The sequence below is a fragment of the Hyperolius riggenbachi genome, chromosome 5 (genome assembly GCF_040937935.1).
Source record: "Hyperolius riggenbachi isolate aHypRig1 chromosome 5, aHypRig1.pri, whole genome shotgun sequence".
In the NCBI taxonomy this organism is placed as follows: domain Eukaryota; kingdom Metazoa; phylum Chordata; class Amphibia; order Anura; family Hyperoliidae; genus Hyperolius; species Hyperolius riggenbachi.
In genome coordinates this window covers 333,355,920-333,383,652 of record NC_090650.1, presented here as the reverse complement: position 1 = coordinate 333,383,652, position 27,733 = coordinate 333,355,920, and the positions used below count along the sequence as shown (strand labels likewise).

Below are 27,733 nucleotides of genomic sequence, written 5' to 3'. Positions count from 1 at the left end.
CGATGGACGTATGTCTTTTTTCAACCTAAATATGTAACTATGTAACTATTAACTGTGAACTGAACATTAGGTTCAAAATGTTTAAGCGCCTATAACTGTGGTAGTGGCATTAAGCTATTAATTATTATTGTTTTTTTATTAAAGACCAGGCTTCTATGAAAGTTTCAGTGGTTTACTAACTTGATATGTTTACTAACAGTTTTGGGCGTACACACCATGCCACAATACATGCAATGGCACAGGCTCCTTGCCACTCAGCAGCCAGAAACACCTGTCCAGTGTAAAAGAGGTGTAGAAGATCTCACCAGATAAATACTGCACTCAGCTAGTTTTGCAGATGCATAACTTGGATGCCTGAAACTGACTAATACATAACATCCAGCAACCATCCTCTTCATGGCTACAAAGAAAATGTTTGAAAACGCACAAGAGTTGTACAGTCATTGGAACTTTCTGCTGAAGCAACTAGACCTTTATGTGGATAGAAAAGATGAAACAAGGATATTGGGTTTGAATACAGTTGCTAAAAAAAAATATAGGGGCTTTTTTACGCATTCTTTAATATAGTGATTTTTGCATTCTAAGATTTATATGCCACCAAAGGCTTCTTCCAGAAGCAACGTGTGTCCCTTGAGGCAGCTCTCGTTTTCTCCCAGGTCCCGCTGGCAGCCACTGAAGTATCGCCGACCCCCAATGGGTCAGCGTCTTCTGTGCATGCGCTGCCAGAAAGCACATCCACGTCACCGGGAGCATACTGCGCCTGTGCCCAATGATGCGGGCGCACTCTCCATTGGGGGTCAGCAATACTTCAGAGGCTGCCAGTGGGACCTGGAAGAAGACTTAGCTGTGTCAAGGGACACAGGTGACTTACGGGCTGGAAGAAGCTGTAGGTAAGTTAAGCTAATTTTTAAGTCAACTGAACCACACTGGCTAATATGCAGAGTGAGGTGGCAAAGCCCGGGCGAGGGCAGACATCTTATGCCACAGCTCCCTACTAGACTTTGAACCATAACAGTGCCTCATTCAACAAAGGCGTGACTAAAGCAGGCCAAGCAGTCAGACCCCTGACCTTTCATGTAGGCTGTATTACTTCATCCAAGGAGTTATTACATTTTTCTGTTCCAATGACAACAGATTACAGTTTAACAAATGCATCAATAAAACAGAAGACTGGGCTTTACAGTGCATCCAGAAAGTATTCACAGTGCATCACTTTTTCCACATTTTGTTATATTCCAGCTTTATTCCAAAATGGATTAAATTCATTTTTTCCCTCAAAATTCTGCACACAACACTCCATAATGACAAAAATAACCGGTTTATAGGTTTATAAGTATTCATGCCTTTGCTCAATACTTTGTCGATGCACCTTTGGCAGCAATTACAGCCTCAAGTCTTTTTGACTATGATGCCTCAAGCTTGGCACACCTGTCATTTGCCAGTTTTGCCCATTCGATACCAGGGTGTAGGTATAGCCATAGCAGCTGCTATGGGGTCCAGCAGTTAATGGGTCCTACCTTCACTCTAGAAAATCTTCCTCGACCTGACCTGAGAGTAGGATGACCATCAATTATCACTTATGTGATTGTTGAGACTGACAAACTTTCCTTTATGTCTGGCCTACATAGGCCAGTCCTGATGGGTTATTAACAAGGTAAATGACCCATGTGGCTTAACGGGCAAAGTAATAATGCATGTAAGCATTGGTCGGGAATAATTTGAGGTGAATGATTTTGCATCCTTACCCAGGTGTTGCATTTATATAAATCAAATCATTTCCGACCAATGCTTACAAAAATATTTTTAAAAGAGGATCCAGTGTGCCTCTGATTACCTTAGGTAGCTTTGCCTCAGGTCAGGTTTAATGAGCTGCTGCTGCTGCTGCTGCTGCTGCTACTGCTACTACCTACTAATAACGCGGGCTCACATGCAAATTGTATGCAACTTGGAATAAGGCCAATCAAATACATTTCCTTAAAATACTTACTGTCCCAATTCCAAGCTGCTTGCTATGTGCATTAGAGCCATTGACAAACAATCCCAGAAGTCTCCAGTCACCTGTTCAGCTCTTTCCACATCTGCTTTTACAAATAAGTCTTTAACTTTTTTTTTTTTTTTTTTTTTGGTAGAAGAAATGTAGTTGCTTACCACTTACCAGGGATAGCTGGGGACCAGCATCCACCACAGGCCACACCTTCTAAGCAATCTTCCTTAACACTTCCGATTCCCTGCAAAGAGTAGAAACAAAGGAAATCTCAATGTCACCATCATTACCAGAGCCCCCAGTTAATCAGTGAATCGATCAAATTCAGATCGGACATGTTGGAAAAAAAAAAAAACGATCTGGCAGGTAAATCTGCCAGAAAATTGTATCGTGTGTACCTAGCATTAGGGCCTGTCTCCACTCATCAGTTTTTCTGTGCATTTTCTGCACAGGAAATTTGCAACCAATGTTAAGCAATGGGCTAGTTAACACTTGAATGCGTTTTTCACATGTAGAAAAACAAATGACAGCAATGCTAAACTGTCAAGACAACTCATGCAAGAAAACTAACAAAAGGAGCCCTTAGGGCTGGTTCAGACGGACGTTTGTGCAGCGTTTACTGCCAGTGTTCGGGGCTTGGCGTTAAACGCTCCCATTCAAGTGAATGGGAGCGTTTGTACCAAGCTTTCACGTGCGTTTACACGAACGCGGCGTTCGGGTCCCGATTTTCACTGGCGTTCAAGGAGCCCCTGGAAGCAACATGTTGCTTCCAGGGGCGGTTAACCGCGACGGGTAATGTTCCCCTAGGGGAAGAAAAAACGTGACCGCATCCGAACGCAATGCGAACGCTGCTGAAAGCCCGAACGCATTGCCGCCGCGACGCCAACGAACGCGACGCCTCCAAACGTCCGTCTGAACCAGCCCTTACAGTCTAAAAACAGGGACATTGTAGTAACTTTTGATAATCTTCCACATTTTTTAGGAAGCATTCTGTCTGCAGCCAGGCAATTATTCTTTGGGAGAGCTTCAAATACAGATTGGTACTAAAGCCAACCCTTCTCCTGGTTTTAATAGTTTTTAGTTAGATTTTACTGTATGTTTTATTGAATGTAATAGCTAATCTATTAAATACATCTAACAGTGTAAGAAAGGCATTATTACTCTGAAGAGGTCATAGCCTTCATAACCATGATGTTATACTACAGGTAATATGCAAACAAGAAAGGTTGTCTGCATTCAGTAATTGCCTGGGATTTTATCTATGCTGTTTTTTTGTTTGTTTTGCTATGACAGCCACAGAAAAAATATACAGTAGAACCTTGATTTGTGAGCATAATTTGTTCCAGAAACATGCTTGTAATTACAGTGTTTTAAACCTAAAAAAAAAACTGTACAGTTTCCGGATTTATCGAAATGCTGTATCTACACATGAAATGATGAGATCATTGGTGTTAGTAAACAAGCCAACAGACTGTGCCAACTGTCCAAGCTGTTTGTCATGGCAGAAATCCTGTCATTGCTGCCACTGTTCTGCAGTTCTTCGCTGTGTAAATTATAACATGGTAACATTGTGAGACTTCTTACAAAGAAAAACCCAAATGCTGTAGGCCAGTGTGGCTGTATATGTGCAACAATCCACTCATTCAAACTTTTTTGATCATAATCTACTGACTATCAACTGGAATTGATACATCATTCAACAACAATCAATGCGTTGATCTACAACTGATTAGCACAGGTGGAAATTAATAATTTCTAATTTATTAAGCACAGTTAGAATGCAAAACCTATGTCCACCTTAATATGTGGGTGCATCATAAATATCGGCTTATGATAATAAATGCAACCCAATAAAAATAAAGCAAGTTTTTCATTCAGAAGAGAATCGCCTTTTATAGGTAAACCAGGAATATGGTCTGTAATGAAATCAAGACTTGATTATGTATGTATACAGTGCTGACATTCAGCAGTACGTTACACACTGATAGCACTAAAGTCGCTCAGAGGATCTCACAACATTATTTGCTATTGAGCATCCTAGACAAGACACACAACATTTATATTGCGCTTTTCCTGGCGGACTCAAAGCGCTTGAGCTGCAGCCACTAGGGCGTGCTCAGTAGGCAGTAGCAGTGTTAGGGAGTCTCACCCAAGGACTCCTTACTGAATAGGTAATCGTCAAACAGCAGAGGCGCCAAAAAGTGTAAAAGAATTCCTTTTAAAAGCGTTTAAAAGAAGGGAGGGATATGGGTGGATTCACCTCCCTTAAGTAAAGACCAGCCAATGAGCCGTAAACAGACAACAGTATAATTTATTGGGGATTCTCCAGGCCTGGAGAATCCCCAATAAATTATACTGTTGTCTGTTTACGGCTCATTGGCTGGTCTTTACTTAAGGGAGGTGAATCCACCCATATCCCTCCCTTCTTTTAAACGCTTTTAAAAGGAATTCTTTTACACTTTTTGGCGCCTCTGCTGTTTGACGATTACATTGATTGAGTCCACCCTGGGTGGAGGGGTGTATCCCCATCTTTTTTCCCTGTCTACAGAGAGCGACATTTTAATACCTGAGTGGGGTCAGGTTATAATTCTCCCCACCTGCCGTTTCAGTGGTTGCCTGTGCGGTAACCCAATTTTGTGAGTATATTCATTATCGATTACCTTTTTCTCCTAATTTCCTGACATACTACACCATATCGGGCTCTCGATCTCTTTTGTGTGTTGTATCTAAGTTACTGAATAGGAGCTGGTTTACTGAACAGGAAGAGCCGAGGTGCAAACTCTGGTCTCCTGTGTCAGAGGCAGAGTCCTTAACCAGCACACTATCCAGAGACATTTATTGTTTGGAATTGGATACATAAAAACTAATGTTGTATCGTAGTGCAGCAAAACTGCATAGTCGTTAGCACTTTTGCCTCAGACCAGAATCCCAAGTTGGAGTCTTGGCCTGGACATTATGTGCACAGAGTTCGTATGCGCTCTCTGTATTTTCTTATTTTTTTTCCTCGTTTACAAGTTTTGTGAGAATAGCACAAATACAAAAGAGGCACTATGAAAAGGTGCAACTGCCTTAGGGCTGGTTCACACCAAGAGCACTCGAGCACTTTTCAAAGCACTTGACTAATGCAACCCTATGAAGGTGTTGCCACAGCAGCGTTGTGATTTAGTTAAAATCGCAAGCATGCTGCGATTAGCATTTTTGGAAGAAATTCAGCTTAATTGAATGTGCATAAATGCACCTTTATTTAAAAATCGAATAGCAGTTGCTACAGGTTCCGATTTTTGGTGTGAGCTAAGCCTTACAGTCCTACAATAAATTTTGTCCCTACAGTGTTCTGTAGCACTGCAGCAACTGCATCTATTAATAAACACAAACCATAAATACTACTAATATGTGTCACATTGTCAGATGAATAACATTCCATCAGTGGACAATTCATGTGCTGCATTGTCTTCTGGTCAGAAAAAGCCCCTTAGTAATCATCAAGGATAGATTCACATCCATATAAGAGGTACCCATAGGGCTCTTTCACAGTGCGACGTTAAAGACGCACGTTACAACAACATGTAACGCACAATAACTTACAGCAATGAAAAATCAATGGGCTGTTCACAGTGCAGACGTTGCGTTGGTGTCTAACACTGTACGTTAAATGAAAGTGCTGCATGCTATGCGTTATACACGATTTTAGCTGCATTAGACTGTTTGTACATGCTCAGTAATGTTTTCTTTTTTTTTTTTTACGCATGCGCTGTTTTGGTTCTATCACTGTGCGACGATAACGGCGAACCAAATGCAGGGCTAAATAACGTCCAAGTTATAGTCTTTCAATGCGTTGCATTAGGGGCACGTTATGCGACCTTAACGTCGCATCAAACGCAATGTCTTACTGTGTAAGAGCCCTTAATGTAGTGTATTCACAGCATGTACCTCCCTTTTAAAAAGGTACAAAAATAGGTTTGCAAAATATAACTTATAGACATATTCTCTACAAAGGATTCCCACATGTTGACAATATGGTGCTGTACTTTGAATTTAAAGGTCTTCAGTTTTAAGAATTACATCTTCCTTTTGCCTTGAAGCATTGCCATACATCGGCCTGATCTGTCGGGACAAAAACACTGCATAGTCTGAGGTCATTTAGGGAGCTGGTGATAATAAGGGTTATTTTGTTTGTATGACCACCATAAGTCGGTGCTGTGATGTTATCAGTTACTCCTGTGCTACCCCCGTATGGTTACAAAATATTTTCCTGTTTATAGCAGCTGTGTTATAGTTTACTAAAAAAATATGGCTGGTGTTATTATAAGCAATGTAAACACTGTCTTGCCCGTTCTCTTCCTGCTTGATTCATCTATAATATAGTAAGGTGGACTCAGAGTCTACCTTGTGCCTGAGACATAACTACAGATTATAGGTTCAACATTCTTATCAGAAATAGTTTTTTGCTGAACGGGAGAAAGAATGAACCAGATGGTCAAAAACGCAAAGTTGAGAAGCATCAAGCATTCTAAAATCAGAGGTAACATGTATTTTATCATTTGTTGCAGTGCATATTAAAGTGTTATTACACGTTTTAAATCTGTGGTAGCTGCAGGTTTCCTGCCATGCAAATACTCTAAACCTACAAGCTTAACCCTTACATTAAGCTTACACCTTTGTCTTTCATAAACCGTAAATCTACACTCCCCTAAACCCAAACCAGACAAAGCCTTTGTTAAAGAGACACTGAAGCGAAAAAAAATTATGATATTATGAATTGTATGTGTAGTACAGCTAAGAAATAAAACATTAAGATCAGATACATCAGTCTAATTGTTTCCAGTACAGGAAGAGTTGAGAAACTCCAGTTGTTATCTCTATGCAAACAAGCCATTAAGCTCTCCGACTAAGTTAGTCGTGGAGAGGGCTGTTATCTGACTTTTATTATCTCAACTGTAAGTGAACTGTTTACTTTTTCTCTGCTAGAGGAGAGGTCATTACTTCACAGACTGCTCTGAAAGAATCATTTTGAATGCTGAGTGTTGTGTAATCTGCACATATTATAGAATAATGCACACTATATACAGGATCTTCTCAAAAAATTAGCATACTGTGTTAAAGTTCATTATTTTCTGTAATGTACTGATAAACATTAGACTTTCATATATTTTAGATTTAAATACACACAACTGAAGTAGTTCAAGCCTTTTATTGTTTTAATATTGATGATTTTGGCATACAGCTCATGAAAACCCAAATTTCCTATCTCAAAAAATTAGCATATTTCATCCGACTAATAAAAGAAAGGTGTTTTTAAAACAAAAAAAGTCAACCTTCAAATAATTATGTTCAGTTATGCACTCAATACTTGGTCGGGAATCCTTTTGCAGAAATGACTGCTTGAATGCGGCGTGACATGGAGGCAATCAGCCTGTGGCACTGCTCAGGTGTTATGGAGGCCCAGGATGCTTCGATAGCGGCCTTAAGTTCATCCAGAGTGTTGGGTCTTGCGTATCTCAACTTTCTCTTCACAATATCCCACAGATTCTCTATGTGGTTCAGGTCAGGAGAGTTGGCAGGGCAATTGAGCACAGTAATACCATGGTCAGTAAACCATTTACCAGTGGTTTTGGCACTGTGAGCGGGTTCCAGGTCGTGCTGAAAAATGAAATCTTCATCTCCATAAAGCTTTTCAGCAGATGGAAGAATGAAGTGCTCCAAAATCTCCTGATAGCTAGCTGCATTGACCCTGCCCTTGATAAGACACAGTGGACAAACACCAGCAGCTGACATGGCACCCCAGACCATCGCTGACTGTGGGTACTTGACACTGGACTTCAGGCATTTTGGCATTTCCCTCTCCCCAGTCTTCCTCCAGACTCTGGCACCTTGATTTCCGAATGACATGTAAAAGTTGCTTTCATCTGAAAAAAGTACTTTGGACCACAGAGCAACAGTCCAGTGCTGCTTCTCTGTAGCCCAGGTCAGGCGCTTCTGTCACTGTTTCAGGTTCAAAAGTGGGTTCATGCTTCCATCTGCTGAAAAGCTTTATGGAGATGAAGATTTCATTTTTCAGCACCACCTGGCACCTGCTCACAGTGCCAAAACCACTGGTAAATGGTTTACTGACCATGGTATTACTGTGCTCAATTGGCCTGCCAACTCTCCTGACCTGAACCCCATAGAGAATCTGTGGGATATTGTGAAGAGAAGGTTGAGAGACACAAGACCCAACACTCTGGATGAGCTTAAGGTCTCTATCGAAGCATCTTGGGCCTCCATAACACCTGAGCAGTGCTACAGGCTGATTGCCTCCATGCCACGCCGCATTGAAGCAGTAATTTCTGCAAAAGGATTCCCGACCATTTATTGAGTGCATAACTGAACATAATTATTTAAAAGTTGACTTTTTTTGTTTTAAAAATACTTTTCTTTTATTGGTCGGATGAAATATGCTAATTTTTTGAGATAGGAAATTTGGGTTTTCATGAGCTGTATGCCAAAATCATCAATATTAAAACAATAAAAGGCTTGAACTACTTCAGTTGTGTGTATTTGAATCTAAAATATATGAAAGTCTAATGTTTATCAGTACATTACAGAAAATAATGAACTTTATCACAGTATGCTAATTTTTTGAGAAGATCCTGTATATATATATATATATATATATATATATATATATATATATATATATATATATATATATATATATATATATATATATATATATATGTATATGTATATATATATATATATATATATATATATATATATATATATATATATATATATATATATATATATATATATATATATATATATAAATAAAAAGAAAAAACACACTATATACCTATATACCTGAAAATAAAAGTATGAGAATATTTTCTTTGCTGCTAATCTTCTAGTAATTATTCATAGTACACAACCAATTCATTATATCATATTTTTTTTTCGCTTCAGTGTCTCTTTAAAAAAGTGGGGATTTCTGCAAGGTAGAATCAGAACACCTATACTACTTGTGTTGTAGTCACTTTAACCACTTTACCCCCAGCGGTACGAATTTCTCCGCCCCTTTTTTCCCTCCTAAAAAACCAGGGACGGAGAAATCCGTACCTTCCGCGCTACCGCCGCTGTCCGCGCACCCGCCGCTCGTGCACGCCGCCGCCCGCTCGCCCGGAGATCAATGAACGGGAAAATCCATTCCCGTTCGTTGATCTAGCCCCCGCAATGATCTGCTGCTTCTTTCAGAAACAGCGAGATCATTGTGCGTCTCCCAGCCTCCTACTGCTTCCTGTAAGCGTCCTTCCGGACGCTTACAGGTCGCATGTAAACAAACACTCTGTGGCCATCTTGTGGCCAAATAGTAAACTACACCCTAAAAGCATTTTACATACACAAACATTACATTTACACAATAAATTAACTCATTACCTCCCACACTCCCCAATTTATTTATTTTTTTGTAATTAAAAAAAAAAAAAAAATACAATAAAAAAAAAAGCATAAATAGTTACCTTAGGGACTGAACGTTTTAAATATTTATGTCAAGAGGGTATAACACTGTTACTTTATAAACTGCGGGCTTGTAATTAGGGATGGATGCAAAACTGAAAAAAATGCACCTTTATTTCCAAATAAAATATTGTCGCCAAACATTGTGATAGGGACATAATTTAAATGGTTTTATAACCGGGACAAATGGGTTAATACATTTCATGGGTTTTAATTACAGTAGCATGCTTTATTTAAAAACTATAATGGCCGAAAACTGAAAAATAATAATTTTTTCCCACATTTTTTCCTATTTCCCCATTAAAACACATTTAGAATAAAATAATTCTTGGCATAATGTCCCACCTAAAGAAAGCCTAATTGGTGGCAAAAAAAACAAGATACAGTTCATTTCATTGGGATAAGTAATAATAAAGTTATAGACGAATGAATGGAAGGAGTGCTGAAAGGTGAAAATTGCTCTGGTGGTCAGGGGGTAAAACCCCTCAGTGGTGAAGTGGTTAAAGTTTGCCTGAACCAGGGGTGCACCTCTTGGCATCACATGCCACACATTTATGAACACTCCTGTAAGCAGCAGCCAATAATAATTATTGAGTGGAAATATGAGACAGCCAGACACACACAATGCAGTATATACAAAGGATGGAGAAGTAAGAGATTCTTTTTGTTCTCGTTTTGTTTTCTTTTGAGGGGGAGGGTCAGTCTGAAGCACGATGCTGTGTCCTTCTGTGCACTCATGCAGTCCTATGGCTACACCTAAGGCACTGCATGTAACATACCACTAATTTGAACACATGTATACTTTGTGGTTAAAAGAAACCGAAAATGAAAGGACTGTAAACTTCTTTTAAAAACCCACAACAAGGATGCGCATCAGGTGTTCTGACACAGCTTCGATTCCACTGGCTGCATAGGATCTGCAAGTGTAACCAAAGACAAACATGACAGCTGAGCAACTAGTATTTTTGAAAAGGTAAGAAGGATTGCGGGAGTCAACATTCCTTTCTGTTCAGATACCCTTTAAGCCTGCCTCTGTTGCATAGAGGACTCCTATGCTATGCTCAATAAAGACTAAAGTCTAAAATAAACATGCCATGATGCCATGATGAATCATGTTCTCCTAATCATTATATCTAAATATGAAGAACAGACGTTCCCTCCAAGGACCGCACCACTCCAAAAGTAATATTGCAAAATCATCTTTATTCAGAAAAGGAATGAAAACACTTAAAAACAAGTAACACGGATGGCCATGTTGGGGAACTTGTACAAAAAATACTCATAAGTAACAATACATGTATAGCCAAAAGGCCAAGTTTCAAACACCACAGACTCACAAATCATATATAAATGTAAAAAATCAATGGCTACAGGGAAAAAAAAAAAAGAGAAAATTCCCCATAGCCCCATTTACAATGGACAACCTGGACAAGATACAGTACTCTGAACAATAAAGTGCATATATGGAATGTGCAAAAAAAGGGGCAATCATAAATAAACAATTCATGTGTCAAAAGGTCCATACGGAGAAAATAACGTGACGTGCAAAAATCGCATAAGAGGAAAGTGCAAAGTAGTGCATGAAGAGTGATAAGAGTGTCCAGGGTGCCGGAAGCTTACCAGGCAGAAAGAATCAGTCAGGGAGTAATATGGGACATAAAGAACATCTGAAAGGTTGTCGCGATTCGCCGCTCAATGCTATGGCGGCTTCCTCTGGGCTCTGCCGCCACAGCGTTGAGCGGCGAATCGCGACGGCCTTTCGGATGTTCACCATGTCCCATATTACTCCCTGACTAATTCTTTCTGCCTGGTAAGCTTCCGGTACCCTGGACATTCTTATCACTCTTCATGCACTACTTCGCACTTTCCTCTTATGCGATTTTTGCACGTCACATTATTTACGCTGTATGGACCTTTTGACACATGAATTGTTTATTTATGATTGCCCTTTTTTTGCACATTCCATATATGCACTTTATTGTTCAGAGTACTGTATCTTGTCCAGGTTGACCATTGTTAATGGGGCTATGGGGAATTTTCTCTTTTTTTTTTCCCTGTAGCCATTGATTTTTACATTTATATATGATTTGTGAGTCTGTGGTGTTTGGAACTTGGCGTTTTGGCTATACATGTATTGTTACTTATGAGTATTTTTTGTACAAGTTCCCCAACATGGCCATCCGTGTTACTTGTTTTTAAGTGTTTTTATTCCTTTTCTGAATAAATATGATTTTGCAATATTACTTTTGGAGTGGTGCGGTCCTTGGAGGGAATGTCTGTTCTTCATATTTAGACTTGATCTTGTTTTAGTTCCTTTCTGCACACTCGCATACCTATCCTATTAAGGTGTTGTGGTTGATGGTGCTTGCCCATCTTGAGGAGTGTACTCCTAATCATTATAATGACTTCACCAGTGTTTTTTGTTAGCTAGGGGGAACGTTCATGCAGTGAGCTTCACTCTGTGCCCAAATTTCCCTGCACCTTTTTACAGGCGCCTATGTTGCCTGCCCCATATCCATTACAAATTTGTATTTGATGTCTACATCTCTGTGCAAAGGATTTCAGGTGAGCGGTCTCAATGGCAGAGAATAACCAACATAAAAGATGTGAGTAATAAGCAGGAGCTGGATTTGTACAAATGATGTGACTGAATACACCTCAGCCTTGCTTGATAGATGGCCACCTCTGTATTTGTATACTCCCACTGGACTTTCCAGGCAGTGACATGTTACAATCAAGAAGAGCAGTACATTCTGTGCATGTGCGCAAAGTCTGTTCAACTGATGGAAAGTCAATTAGATGCTAATAATTCTAAAGTTGATGCAAACTTCACTTTAATTGTAATGAAACCTATGCAGTTTGGAATTTGACCAGTGAATTGCAATAGCTGATTTTTGATTGGTCCAATCTGAGTACATTTGCATAGAATTAACAAAATCTGCACCAACTCAAAATTACCAGTATTGCATTGGCCATATCTAGTTCAAACATGGGGGCTTCAAAATGCATTTTGCACAGAGCGAATGCTGAACATGTGTGGATCAGACGGGCAATAGGAGTTCTGCTATGTAATTATATTTATTTGAATTGGGATATTATTTACAGATGCTAGATGTGATAGTGACACAGGATATTCTTTCAAGATCTGCATTTAAAGACATAAAACTGAAATTAAAGGGAAAAAGCAGATACAAGTTTTTTTCTCAGCACTTCAAAGAAATGCAGCGCACATTGATCTAGACTAGAAACCCCGGAGAAAGGGGAGACCTCTTTGGAATAATGCCATGCAGGGATTCCCAGCGGATATTCAATATAAATACTTCAGATCCTATCAGTCTCAATTCAGAGATTATACTATTAGCATTCCTTTGATTACCATTTACAAGAAAATGTTCCGATGTTAACATAATTAGGCATGAACTGTGGTGGTGGGCACGTTAGCCCCACCGAGTTTTCACTAAATTTTATATTGGTCTAGCTAATTAAAAGAGAAACTATACTGGTTTTCAATCCACCTTATTTAAACCTCGGGATATTTACAAACGGATTTGTTTTACTTTATATAGTTAAACATAGGATGCAGCTGTGCCATTTAATATTCAGAGCCTTGTGGGTTCTCAAACGTCAGTCACTGCATAACTGCAGGTAACCTCTATAAAGACAAAATCAAGAAAATCATGTCTATTTACTTATGTGGAAGGACAGAAGTCAGTCTTGACTCACTGGTCCTCCAGTAGCGATCCACCAGAATGCTAGCACCTTTCATTCGTAGACTGTGTATGCTAAATGGTGGCATTGTGTACAGGGGCGGTTTAAGCAACAGTGGGGCCCCAGGGCAAAATAAACCTGGGGGGCCCCCCCAACAGATACCCCGGAGCAAAAATTGGCATTAACCACCTTAGCGGTATGGACGAGCTCAGCTCGTCCAGTACTGCCAGAGGGTGCCGCTCAGGCCCTGCTGGGCCGATTTTGTTCAAATAAAGTGTAGCACACGCAGCCGGCACTTTGCCAGCCGCGTGTGCTGCCCGATCGCCGCCGCTCTGCGGCGATCTGCCGCGAGCAGCGGCGAAAGAGGGTCCCCCCAGCCGCCTGAGCCCTGCGCAGCCGGAACAAATAGTTCCGGCCAGCGCTAAGGGCTGGATCGGAGGCGGCTGACGTCAGGACGTCGGCTGACGTCCATGACGTCACTCCGCTCGTCGCCATGGCGACGAAGTAAGCAAATAACACGGAAGGCCGCTCATTGCGGCCTTCCGTGTTACTTTTGGCCGCCGGAAGCGATCAGAAGAACGCCTCCGGAGCGCCATCTAGTGGGCTTTCATGCAGCCAACTTTCAGTTGGCTGCATGAAATAGTTTTTTTTTAATTTAAAAAAAACCCTCCCGCAGCCGCCCTGGCGATCTTAATAGAACGCCAGGGTGGTTAAGGGACCTTTTTTGCAGCTGGTATAGTCAGGGTGTGAAGCCCCAATCGGTCGGAGCTCCACATTCTGGCTACCCCAGCCTGCATGGGGGACAAGGGGTTTAAAACAGTTTCAGGAGGGGGGACCCCACATAATTTAAAAAAAAAAAATTCCCACACTCTAAACATAAAAAAAAAATTGAGAAAATAGGAAAAAAATGCCAGGGATCGTCATACAGCCATATTGCAGCTGTATAGCGATCCCTGGCCAAAACGCTGCGGCTGCGTATGGACCCCCTGGAAACACCGTCAGGAAATTTATTGCTCTTTCTTTTGATGCATGTAAAATTACACTACCGTTAGGTTTGCTGCTAAAAGTGACATTTACCGCATTTAAAAGTATACTTTTTTCCTTTGAAAAACTTTAAAATCGATTTTCTCAAAAACTATAAGGTCTTTTTGAAAAATAGTTTCTTCCTCTTATTCCCAATGATCTCCTTAACATATCCTGCAAATTTAGGGTTTCTAGCATTTAAGGTGGATTTGCTATTAACCATTAAAGTCAGCTGGTTTTTAAATGTGTATTTTTTTTCCTTTGAAACTTTAAAATCGATTTTCTCAAAAACTATAAGGTCGATTTGAATTTTTTTCCTCTTGTAGCTACTGGGGGCCCCTACAAGCTCTGGGGCCCTGGGGCAGTTGCCTCCTTTGCCTCTATGGTAGCGCCGGCCCTGATTGTGTATTTGTGGATATGAATGCTCAGCGTTATGTGCTCTCCTATTCCTCTACTCTATGGTACCGTTTCTAGCTTGTCCTTTTACAAAGTTAGATTGCAGAGTTCTTCTGTTACTCCTGTGCAACAGACAAGTAAACTTTTCTTCAAGAGTGCTGAGACAAGCATTTCCTGTGCAATCATCTTAAAGAGAGACTTAACTGAATAGAACACAATGAATAAAATTACTTTTTTTTTTTTTTACACAATATTTATTTATAAATTAATTTATTCTGTTTGTCCATTGTAAAATCTTTCCTCACCCTGATTTAAATACTGAAACTTATTACAGGTGGCAACATCTTTACTACTGGCAAGGTGCAGTACGGCAGGATGTCTTATGTGTTCCGAATGAGCAGAAACAACACCTGGGGCCATGTGCAATTCATTTATTCTCCTGAGTTTTCTCTGAGATAATCTTTGATCTTCGATTTAAAATAACTTTTTAGCAATCTGTGCTGGAAAAAGTACCATAAAGTAGGTGAAAAAGTACCGTCAAATTTATTTTTAGAAAATGTTTGTTTGCTGGTGGTTTGAAAGGCATTTTATTTACAAGTTGGGAAAATATCACCTAGGACAGTGATCTGCAAACTTGGCTCTCCAGCTGTTAAGGAACTACAAGTCCTACAATGCATTTGCCTTTATGAATCATGACTGTGGCTGTCAGACTTCTGCAATGCATTGTGGGACTTGTAGTTCCTTAATAGCTGGAGAGCCAAGTTTGCAGATCACTGACCTAGGAGAAAATTCAGGTGAAAAGGGGAATTGCATATGGCCCCAGGTCTCCCAGAGAGCTCAGGGAAGAGAAGACTTTGTGACATCAATGCCAAAGCTAAACATCACTCGGTAGGGTTACATATCAATGTACTGTAACAAAGCTATATATTTATATATTTTGTTTCGGATGCTGAAACCAGGATAATTAACATAAAAGTGACTATCCTCAATAATGTACACCAGGGCTTTTCAACCTTTGCAGAAATTGTACCACCAGCGTTTTTACAAGATGTCAACAACTCAATAAACAAAATGTGCACACTTATTATTATTGTATTTATAAGGCACCAACATATTACGTAGTGCTGCCCCCAGCATAGGTACAAGATTGCCCCAGTATAGGTAGTATGCTGCCCCCAGTATAGGTAGTATGCTTCCCCATTAAAGATAGTATGCTGCCCCCATTATAAGTAGTATGCTGCCCCCATTATAGGTAATATGCTGCCCCAATATAGGTAATATGCTGCCCCCATTATAAGTAGTATGCTGCCCCCATTATAGGTAGTACGCTGCCCCCATTTTAGGTAGTATGCTGCCCCACATAGGTAATATGCTGCCCCAATTATAAGTGGTATGCTGCCCCCATTATAGGTAGTACGCTGCCCCCATTATAGGTAGTACGCTGCCCCCATTTTAGGTAGTATGCTGCCCCCATTATAGGTAATATGCTGCCCCCATATAGGTAGTATGCTGCCCTCACATAGGTAATATGCTGCCCCCATTATAGGTAGTATGCTGTCCCTAGTACAGGTAGCTCACCTGGCTCTTCAAATCTCCAGATCAGCACGGCGACCATCAGACCTCCAGATCAGCACGGCGACCATCAGACCCACAATAATATCACAATAAAATCAGAGCACAAACTGCTTCAAGACAAAAAACACAAACTTTTTTTCCATTAATAAAAGTCCACAGCACTATTCCACTGACGGTTGTTCCCATATACAGTCCTCATGATGACTTCCACCGTGCAAAGTAATAGTACAAAATGCGCTCACCAAATGTTGTGGCCGACCTAATAGATCAGCTTATGCGCTCCTGGAATCGCCAGTATAGCTCCTGCTTGTTTCACTCCAGCCTCCTCCGACATACACTCATAAGGGAAGGAAACATAAATAGCATAGTGTGATACAGTTTCAAACATCCACAGCTTCACCAGTGCTCCCAGCTAACAGGGCTACAACCCAGCATGCCTCCACCGGATAAGCACACAAGCCTCTCTCCAAAGTTTGGCGCTGACCCGTCACATACCAGCAATGTAGGGCTTCGTGTATTTCCAGTCACTTCTCCGTAAATAAAGGTCCTGGAATAGTCCGCAGAGCTGCCAGACATGATCCACACCACGCTTCAGAGCTTTATTTACGGAGAAGTGACTGTGGAAATACAACAAGCACTGCATTGCTGGTCTGAGAGTTGAGCTCTGAAGCGTGGTATGGATCATGTCAGGCGGCTCTGCGGACTATTCAGGTACCTTTATTTACGGAGAAGTGACTGTGGAAATACAACAAGCGCTACATTGCTGGTCTGTGACGGGTTGGCGACAAACTTTGGTGAAAGGCTTGTGTGCTTATCTGGTGGAGGCACGCTGGGTGGTAGCCGTGTTAGCTGGGAGCACTGGTGAAGCTGTGGATGTTTGAAACGGTATCACACTATGCTATTTATGTTTCCTTCCCTTACATGAGTGTATGTCGGAGGAGGCTGGAGTGAAACAAGCAGGAGCTAATACTGGCGATTCCAGGAGCGCATAAGCTGATCTATTGGGTCGGCCACATCATTTGGTGAGCGCATTTTGTACTATTACTTTGCACAGTGGAAGTCATCATGAGGACTGTATATGGGAACAACCGTCAGTGGAATAGTGCTGTGGACTTTTATTGATGGAAAAAAATGTTGTGTTTGGTCTTGAAGCAGTTTGTGCTTTGATTTTATTGTGATATTATTGTGGGGATTTTTTTCTGTGGCATTACTTATATATTGTAGGTCTGTTGAGCGCTATACCTGTTGGAAACATATATATTTTTGCAAGGTGCGCACACACACACTTTAATGGTATTTAGCGATCCAGAGTACCTTTTTATTTTGCTAAGTGGAACTACCCTGAAGGTTAATTGAGGAGCACACAGGTTCCCCCTTCTTTTTTATTCAAATAATATTACTTATGGGAAACTATTGGACACAGAAGACAAATCCTTCCAGAGGGTTAATAAAGACTATTTGTAACATAACTTCTAATAATTCTGATGCATTGCATGAAATGTGAAAAACACGTCTTGACAAAGTGGGATAACATTTTATATATGATGAATTAAAAAAAAATACATTTTGCACCCTTGCAATAAATGTATAGCACTTGTAACACATTTTCATGTCTTGGGCCTGGCACCATGGTAAATACTTTTTCCATAATTCTCCTGGGCGAGCATCGAGATCCAACTGCACCAAAAATTGTGACTGCAGGAGAAATGCATTTGCAGAAAAATCTACTATCTCATAATTTGGCATAGGTCACTAAGGAACTGCAGGTTCAAAGAGGTTATTTTTTATTTTTGTTTGGATTTTAAAATCTGTGTTTCAGAGAAATGCACCCGGCATGTATTTAGAGAGTTTAGCCTGTCTAATTCCCCCTCATCTGTGATTATTCACAACTGTGATTTGATCTCTTTGCTGTGCCAGCTGGCTGCATCAGCAGAGCAGCTAATATGTTAACACAGGATGTTTACCCTATGACCGCTTCCAGGAAAGCAGGAAGTAGACACACTTGAGAATTATTGCATGATCAGCTGTAACAAAAACATTTTTCTTTAAAAGGTTATTATGCTGTTGCTCATCTCAGAGCAAAAAGGAAGTTTTGAGTTCAGGTCCGCTTTAAACAAGCACAAAAGGAACAGTCATTTCCTGAGAGGTAAGAATTTTGTTGCTTTGCATTCCTTGCATAGCAGTCCTCCTGAGTAGAGTTGCTTGTGTGGACCAGAACACATGGGGAATCAGTCTGATCAGCTGACAGATATGTAAGGCTCAGGTTGCGATGGTCATTTCCTGCTTTAGCATACTGTCACAAACAGCAAATCAAAGCCTTACAAACTATTACCTCATCAAACTCAAGACTAATGAGAAGTTTTAGGGTCCTTTCAGACTTCAGTACCATGATGTGACGTGGTAAGTGTAAAAGGGGCCTTAGAGCACCATATTTCACATAAGGTGCTTAGGCCTAACTATGATCATTACAATACTTTACAAGAACATATTAAACATCGCTATATAACCATTGATGTATCTGCTACTTATAATTCCCCTATACAGATAGCTGTATGTACACTTATAAAAACCAGGCTTCATAGACTATCACTCTGGGTCTATAAAGCACAGGAGACATGCAGTATACAGTTCTCAGGGTGTCCAGCAATCTCTTTGTTTGTATATCCGAACCTCCTCCATCACACAAATATTCCTGGCTTGTTTTCTGCATCTCTCCTGCTTTTTCATTAGACTCACGTGAGTGATTAGCTTTTCCATGCATGACTTCTAGTGCCTGCAGATCAATGTAATCCTTGGCCAAAAGGAACTACTGTATTCAAATGAGCTAACTGGAAACAATCCATATTCCCAGCATGCCCTAGAATTCAGAGTGTTCTGCAACATGAATTTTACGCTATGCACCTAAAACCTCATCCACAATAAGCTAACAGGCAGTGGTGAGCAAGCACTGGACACAGGGGCGTAGCAATAGGCCCTGCAGCGCCTGCGCCCGCGGGGGGGGGGCCCGCCCCCCCCCCCCCCCCCCTGGGGCCCGCTCGGGGCCGTTTTTTGGGGGGCTGGAGGGGTGGCAGCATGAGGGGAAAGCCTTGCCCACAGTCGGCGGGGAGAGGGGAAGTTCCCCCCTCTCCCTCACCTCGGGGCTCTCCCCTCTGCGCTCCCCTCCAGCTAGTGAATGTGTGTGGGCAGCGGGCAGCGGCGGCGGGATACATACCTGCTTCCTTGCGTTCCATCGCCGCCTTCTCGCTCTAGCGGCTGACGTCACTTCCGGAAGCGGAAGTGACGTCAGCCGCTAGAGCGAGAAGGCGGCGATGGAACGCAAGGAAGAAGGTATGTATCCCGCTGCTGCCCGCTGCCCACACACATTGAAATTCTGCAGGGGGATTTTCAGGTGTCTGCTGCCCACATTACGATTTTCTGGTGCCTGCTGCCCACATTAGGATTTTCTGGTGACTGCTGCCCACATTACGATTTTCAGGTGTCTGCTGCCCACATTACGATTTTCAGGTGTCTGCTGCCCACATTACGATTTTCAGGTGTCTGCTGCCCACATTACGATTTTCAGGTGCCTGCTGCCCACATTACGATTTTCAGGTGTCTGCTGCCCACATTACGATTTTCTGGTCACTGCTGCCCACATTGCTATTTTCAGGTGTCTGCAGCCCACATTACGATTTTCAGGTGTCTGCTGCCCACATTGCGATTTTCTGGTCACTGCTGCCCACATTGCTATTTTCAGGTGTCTGCTGCCCACATTGCGATTTTCTGGACACTGCTGCCCACATTGCGATTTTCAGGTGTCTGCTGCCTACATTACGATTTTCAGGTGTCTGCTGCCCACATTACGATTTTCTGGTCACTGCTGCCCACATTGCGATTTTCTGGTCACTGCTGCCCACATTACGATTTTCAGGTGTCTGCTGCCCACATTATGATTTTCTGGTGAACTCTGCCCACATTACGATTTTCTGGCCCACATTACGATTGTCTGGTAAAATGCTGCCCACTTTACAATTAATTTACAGTGAAACGCTGCCCCATTACGATTATTTGGCACCTATGGGGGGGGGCCCATCCAAATATTCGCAGGGGGGCCCAGTGATTTCTAGTTACGCCCCTGACTGGACATGAAAATAGCTATACAGTATACAGTAATCAGCACACCTATTCTTGTTTGATACAAGTTTATACTGGAGTATGGTAAGTCAAAGAAATCACCAGAAAAGCCCTTGTGCTGCTACAGCTTCTGTAATAGAACTCAGCACTGCTCTACTGTCAGCACACATACCACACACTTACTGTTAAAAGAAGCAATTATTAAATTAAAGAAAGGAAGTACAAAGACGCTTGTTGCCTTCTCTTCAGCAGGGGTGTTGCTAGCCCCAAAGATGAATGGCATGTGCCCCGGATCTATTTTGTGGTGCTCCAGATGTCCCCCTAGGCAGAGTAGAGGCACCACAGCACCCAGTAGGGCACCACACAGTACCCAGAGCACTGCATGCATACTGGCTCTACATACTCTGGCAGTTTCATTGGCCTGAGGAATGGGGCTTAGACCCGTGAAACGTGTTGCCTGTGCAAAACTAAAATTCTCTTTTTTCCTATGAGAAGGTCCTTATTGAGGTAAGCCACATAATTTATTGTTTTTAACTCAGTTTTATAAATCCATGGGCGGTTCCTTACCCTCATTGTGCTTAATCACCCCCCCCCCCCCCCCCCATCTATTGTGGGTGAGGTTAAAAAACAGACCATGTTTGAATCTGTTATTGTCTTTTAACTACCTAACGACCGCCCCACACCAATGGGCGTGGCTGCGGCGGCAGCCCCAGGACCACCTAACGCCAATTGGCGTCAAGTCCTGGGGTCGGCTACTGCAGGAGATTGCGTGCAGGCTGCGCAGGCATCTTGGCCTTAAAGCTGCAGTGCCCATTTTAGTAAAAAAAGGCCTGGTCTTTAGAGGGGTTTAGCACTGTGTTCCTCAAGTGGTTAAAGAAGAAGCGACCACCACCAGTCCCAGTCTGGCACACCCCAAGTAGAGACTGGTTCATTAGCTCCACCTGGTTCCTGTGGTCGGTTGCCCCCAGCAACCCATCTTTGTGAATAGCACTTTTATCATTATATTGTTTTCTGTGTTACTGACATACTATACCATTTGGGCTCCCGATTTTTTCGTCTCTTCTTTCCAGGGGGTCCCGACACCCCATCCACTACGTCTGTGACTACTGGGCACATCATGCTATGTACACAACCTTATAACGTAGGTAGTTATTGGTAAGCCTTTTTCCTTTTGGGTGCTGGGACTCACTTTTAATTTGCCTGACAACGCAGATGTGAAGCACAATGCAAATGTATCATAAGTACCTACTTGTGACCTCAGCTGATTCAATTACATTACTGCTTGAACACTGGACACTGGTTTTCTCTCAGCTGTGGTCTTTTGATGATAAACATTGGCGCTGTTCTTTTTTTCTTTTTGGGCCTACTTAGACCGCTGTTAAGTTCATGTAAATTTTGCTCCACCCATGCTTACACCCACATTCCTGTGCCACACCTATTTTTTGGCTGGAGTGCCCAAAAGTGCCCTGGATCTCTTAGGAACGCCCCTGCTCTTCAGCTCCTTATATAGTAATTTCCAAATACACCATGCCTTACAAGTGCACTTCCCTTGTTTAGATGCACAAATTGAAGAATACCCAGCCGTCTTACTTACCCAATCAGATCTAAAGAGGGGTATAAAAGGAAACATTTAAGCCTACGGTAACAGCTTCAACTTGTGCTGGTTAGAAAATGAGAGTGGATCTGAAAAGGGAAATAATGTCTCCTTTATTGGCCAATAAAATACTGAAGCTGCCATGGCACCTTAATTAGCATGCCTTTATTTTAGAGAGAGAATGACAAGTATACATCCTGCAGAAAATATTACGCTACTTCACTACTTTATTCCTCTCCATTTTGTACGACTGCCCCATTATAGTTGCACACTAAAAACAAGCTATTGCTTTATTCACTAATGAAGTCTAGCCCCACTGTCCTAGACTCTAAGGTCTGCCATCAAGATAGTTTTCTGAATCTCACCTATGCTAAATGTATGGGTTGAGATGGCCAACTCTTCCCTCCCATTGCAAGAAACACATGCCTATAGAAATTGCTCTTCAAAATGTGACAAAGCCTGGGTAACATCCTTCAGCAGTCCATTATCTACACCTACCCTACCAATTATTTCTCAGAACCAACCTAATTAGTACAATGCTCCCCTATACACCTTATTGATGACATGCAGGTTAAATGCTATATCAACACTACACCTCTGTCCCCATATACTCCCATTGGCAGAAACCACTAGATATCTTGTTAATTCCAGACTTGTTTTATTCAATAGCTTTACATTTCTGCAAGCAGCTTTGAAATCATTATCACACATAAAAACAAAAACAAATGATTGACCTGCTGCATAGTTGGTGGTCATCTTTATGCTATGAACTCTAACATAGGTACCTTATATGCCAACTAAAGTTTTCTTTAAACAGAAAAAAAAAAAGACAAAGAAATGCAATAAACAGGTGCTGAACTTGAAGCCAGCCTGAGGCGAAAAGAGTACAAAAATAAAAAAACAAAACAAAAACAGATACTTACCTAAGAAGGGGGAAGTCTCTGGATCCTCCAGAGGCTTTCTGTATTCACCAAAAGATCACTGCCACTGCCCAAGATCCTCTTGTACAATCGCAACCACATGCCTTTTTTATGCACGAGCACGGCCATGCTGCACCCATGCAGGTAAGGCTGCGCCTGGACAGTAGCATGGTTTACTGCGCAGGTCAGACCATCCTCCCGCAGATGCAGTACAATCACCACCGTGCATGCAGAGGAGTTAAGCCACGTAGCATATACAACAAGTCCTTGTCTGATTTGTTCCGAGGTCTGGGAATGGCAATGCTGGGGGCCAGGACGACACGAGAAGCCCCTTCTTAAGTATCTGTTTTTTTGCATTCTTTTCACCTCAGGTACACTTTAAAGTCCCACAATGACGTATAGAAGAATCCACTAAAATCATTAAGAATACCCAATGTTAGTTATCCTGGTTTCAGTAGAAAACATATCTATATATTACTGTATATTGGTATGTAACCCATCCCTCCCATTGAAGTTTAGGGTATTTAGTTATGCAACCTTCTGCCCCAGAGCACTCTGGGAGACCACATACTGTTTCTGCTCACACAAAACACACCAAACATTCCACAGTAAAGTTTAGGAATGTTAAAATAAATATTGTACAGTAAATTAGCAATTTTATTTTCATTAAAGGATACCAGAGCCCAACTTCTAATGATTAAAAAACATGTTGTAGTGGTGGGAGGGTTCAGCCTTCACTTACCGCTCCCTTGTTAAAATATCTGTCCCTTCGTTCTCCCGTTACAGCCCCAGTTTGCGGCTCCCGACCAGCTGTCCACTATTCAAATACTGCGCCTTCTGACATCACTTAGAGGTGCGCGCGCTCCCGTCTCCACAGCATGAACTGCAGGGGGCTGCTGAGAGTGCACACTGGGACACCTGCAAGACTGGTGCATGCTCCTCTAAGTGATGTCAGAAGGCACAGTATTTGAATAGTGGATGGCTGGTCCAGAGCCACAAACGGGGGCTGTAATGTGAGAATGAAGGGACAGATCTTTGAACAGAGGGAGCAGTAAGTGGAGGCTGAAACCCTCACACCACTACATGTTTTTTTAATTATAAAATGTTTGGCTCTGGTATCCTTTAAGCTGTATTCAGTAAAGATCCTATTAAATAACCTGTCCCTCCCTTTCAACTCAGATAATTGTGCAACTATGACACTCACACTTCACCCTCTCCCCAATGCAATGAAAATTGCTGCAATCATGTTAAAGCTTCACAAAAGATTTTGAAATTGAATGCTATTAAAACTATTTTTCCCACTTCACTTTGCAACCATCTGAATTTGCGGACTGAAATGACAGCCTGGAATCTGTACTGTGGAGAATGGAGAGCCTGAACCATCTGCTTGTACAATGCAAGAGCCCGTTACTTCTGTTCCCCACCAATCCATTGACTGCCAGCAAACATGGGCAGTCCCATCACAGGACTCCAGTGGAGTAATTTTTCACATATACCGTACATGATTTCTGCTTACAAGCTGGAATTAGGCTTGCCGTAAATCCTTGTGATATGGAGAGCTGTACTGGAGGAGTTGTAATTGTAGAGTTTCTTTTTAACTGCATGTGTCTGGCTTCGTATTCCCATCAGTACTGCCTCATTGGCATGCACAGATGTGTCATGGCTGCAGGAAAGACACATAAAATAACAGCAAGCTATTTGTGAGCTTCACCTTTCTCAATATGATATGACTGTATTTAAGGGAAGATGCTTCTTAATCCATGGACACAGGATCAGCAGGAAAGTCAGGCAACTGGTATTATTTTAAAAGGAAAAATCCATACCCTTCTCAGTTTAGGTTCCCTTTAAATGCCTGCGAAGCACTGAAACACTTAAATGTGTACCCATTGCACAGACTATCTTCATAACAAAAATACTGACAAAACATTATAAAATGTTTCAAGGGACATATTTTTAAACAGTCAGCCAAAAAAGATCACTGTAAACCACCTCAATTTCATAGTGTTCTCCCCAGGTTCTTTAGCCGGGTGCTCCATCCGGCTAATTTTGGTGAGCACCCGCTTGTCATCCTCCTCCTATGCTGCAAGTAGAGTTGTGCTGGCCCTGCAAACCTCCATTGGGCCCCACCCAGCTACGTTTTCATGCCTCCCGACTGGAAAAAAATTCTGGGGAGAACACTAACGTATGGGAATTTCCCAAGTTGGTGTTGCCTGGTTAAATACACACTTAAACCATTTATGAATAACTTCTAGCCCTATTTCAGCCTTCTGTATTCTAATGCACACCACAGTAAATGTGCATTAATTAACAATATACAGAATTTAGTGCACTGCAAGTGTGTACTTTTTGCAATGAATATATTTAAAATACCTAACCACTGGCTCCTAGATAGGCTTGTAGTTACTTCTTGGCAGCAGGGTGGGAGTTCATTCATCAGCCCACAGAAAATCACTTGGCCACACACATTTCTACTTCAAAGCTCAACTCTTTGAGAAGGGAGGTATTGTAGCTGTAGTCCTGGATACAGTGTAATGGATTCCCCCTCAAAAAAGAGAGACCTGAGCATACTTGTGCCTTCGGTGCATTTCTCAGCAACACATCAATGTTAGAGACTGATGCACATTGCTGAAAAATGCACAGAAGCACATGTGTGCTCAGACCCTGTGCTCAGTGTGTAGAGGATGGGATCCCATAAAGCTGTATATTAAATGATTTGTGTATGGTCAATGTTTCTCCAAAGTGGTATCAAAATGGTCTCTCCCCATCACTATATGGTTCCCCCATTTTTGAAAAACTAGCACAGTGTTCCTTAGACATTTGGTGGGCTTTACATGCACATTTTGCTGCATTTGGGGGCCTTATCTTCTCTCCAAAAAACACAGGCAAGAATGTCTCCCCAAACTTACTTCAAGAGTTCAGACTTGTGAGTATCAAAATACTGAGTTTTGTGGCAAATTCACACAGGTATTTTCAGAAGAAGTTTTGCAGTATTCAAGCAACACTAGAATTCAACAGTAAAAAGAGAAAATACTTAAGAAGCTATGAACAAGTCTTAGTCAGAAAATGGTCCCCTGTCTGCCTGTCACTGATTTCCAAGGCATTAGGCACATGAGCTCTGGAGCTTAGCAGACTAACATTCACACACAGCCCGGCAATCAGTAGCACTGCTTGAACTTTGAGCTTTCCCTGTATTCTTTGTTTCTTTTACCAGACTGTACCCTTACACAATCCTAGTTTCCTCTATAATCCCAAAGAAGCTGCAGAGAGTAATGACAGTGCACTACGAATGCCGGTGTTGTGTCTGATTACACTGCCTGTTGATTTGCGCTGCCCCGCATGCGCAGTAGGAGACTGTGCGGCCACATTTCCTATTGAATAATGCTGCTGGTGGTAAAATACTAAATATCTCCGCTCCCACACCTCTTACACGCCCCAAATTTTCAGGGTAGGGAGGGAACCCCCAGAACGACCTCTATGCCAAATTGTAGCCCCCGAGATTTGCTGGTTCCCGAGATAGATTACAGAAACCTATCTCCTGAACCAGCGGGTCTCGGGGGCTGCAATTTGGTATAGGAGGTAGTTTGGGGGGCTCCCTCCATACCCTGAACATTTGGGGAGTGTAAGAGATGTGGAAGTGAAGATATTTAGTATTTTACCTCCAGCAGCATCATTAACTTCACACTGAGCATGCGTGCTACTCAGTGTGGAAGGGAGCTTCCGGGCAGCACAATCAGACATTACACCTGCACTCAGTCTAGAATAGCTGAAACCTGACCTACCATATGTCCCTATATACCGTCAGAGCGCGCTCAGTCTATGCTGCTGTCATATTGTCTGCTACTATAGGATTCAAAACACTGAAAGGAAGATGTGAGGAGGGATGCCCACAGTCACCACACACCAACCTATAAATTAAGAAATTCATGAGAGTGTAATAAGCAACACTATCACTGAACACAACAGCATGTAGGGAAAACAAAATCTTCACCTCATCTGCTTTGCATAGTTACTGTGATGTTGCTGGACTCTTGCAAGGGGGAGGGGGGGAGAGGGTACCAAAACCAAGTGGTCTCTTACCATAATAATTCAGGAGAAGCCAGTATACATTATGAATGTAGTGCTCACCAGGAAAACCACTAGAGATTCCTTGGACCGTGAGAATATCAATAAATACATTTTACCTTCTGATGCATTTATCAGTCAGCACTGGATTTTTAGAAACAAAAGAAAAAAAAAAGTTTTATAAATTATTATGTACACCACCCTGTGAGGAACACATTTACAATTGGTATAGCCTCATGTGTCTGCCCAGGCGTTGGTATGTGATATGGGGGAATATGGTTCAAGTGCACCAGCACAGCACATATTGTAACGACCTTCAACTGCTTGGATGTGGCAATCTGTCTGAGGGGTGGGGCTATACTGCTGATGCAAGGTGTTAGAAAGGCTATATAATCTGGCTTATTAGTGTGCAGCAATGTAGCATGCAGGAGAAACATACTAATCACTCTAATGGTAATAGCTCTCTTAGCTATAACACAACAAGAACGACAAAAGTTTGTCCACAACTTCCTTTTACAGAAACAGGTTATAGTAAGACCTGTGTCCTAGAACACACTTCTACCTTGTGGTTATAGCTGGTAATGTATCTTATACACATAACAGACTGTTGTTGCTAAATACACATTCCAACACAAAGAATGAGATATGCTGGCAAGTGGAGGAAGGGCATACCAACAACACAAAGCAGACAGCAGCATTAAGTTAAACATAATGGCCTCACTAAGGTGAATTTTGAGAAGTTGGTAAGACATTATGACCACATAGGTGGGGATGGGAGCCAATGGCAGCAGTGGGGGAAGGGGGGGGGGTACGTGCTTCTTGGAATCTGTCTCTTTTTTATATCTATGCATCATTGGACAC

General features: G+C 41.8%; 1 protein-coding gene across 2 annotated transcripts in view; it reads right to left on the bottom strand.

Annotated features, from left to right (window-relative positions):
* The window catches only part of DTNA (dystrobrevin alpha), a 348,338-nt gene that overhangs the window by 282,239 nt on the left and 38,366 nt on the right, over positions 1-27,733 (bottom strand). The window contains exon 2 of one of the 2 annotated variants that reach the window (XM_068237333.1): positions 2,149-2,228. The gene's annotated coding sequence lies outside the window, so the exon portion shown is untranslated. The remainder of the gene's footprint in view (positions 1-2,148; positions 2,229-27,733) is intronic. The other variant, XM_068237332.1, reaches the window with a different exon arrangement.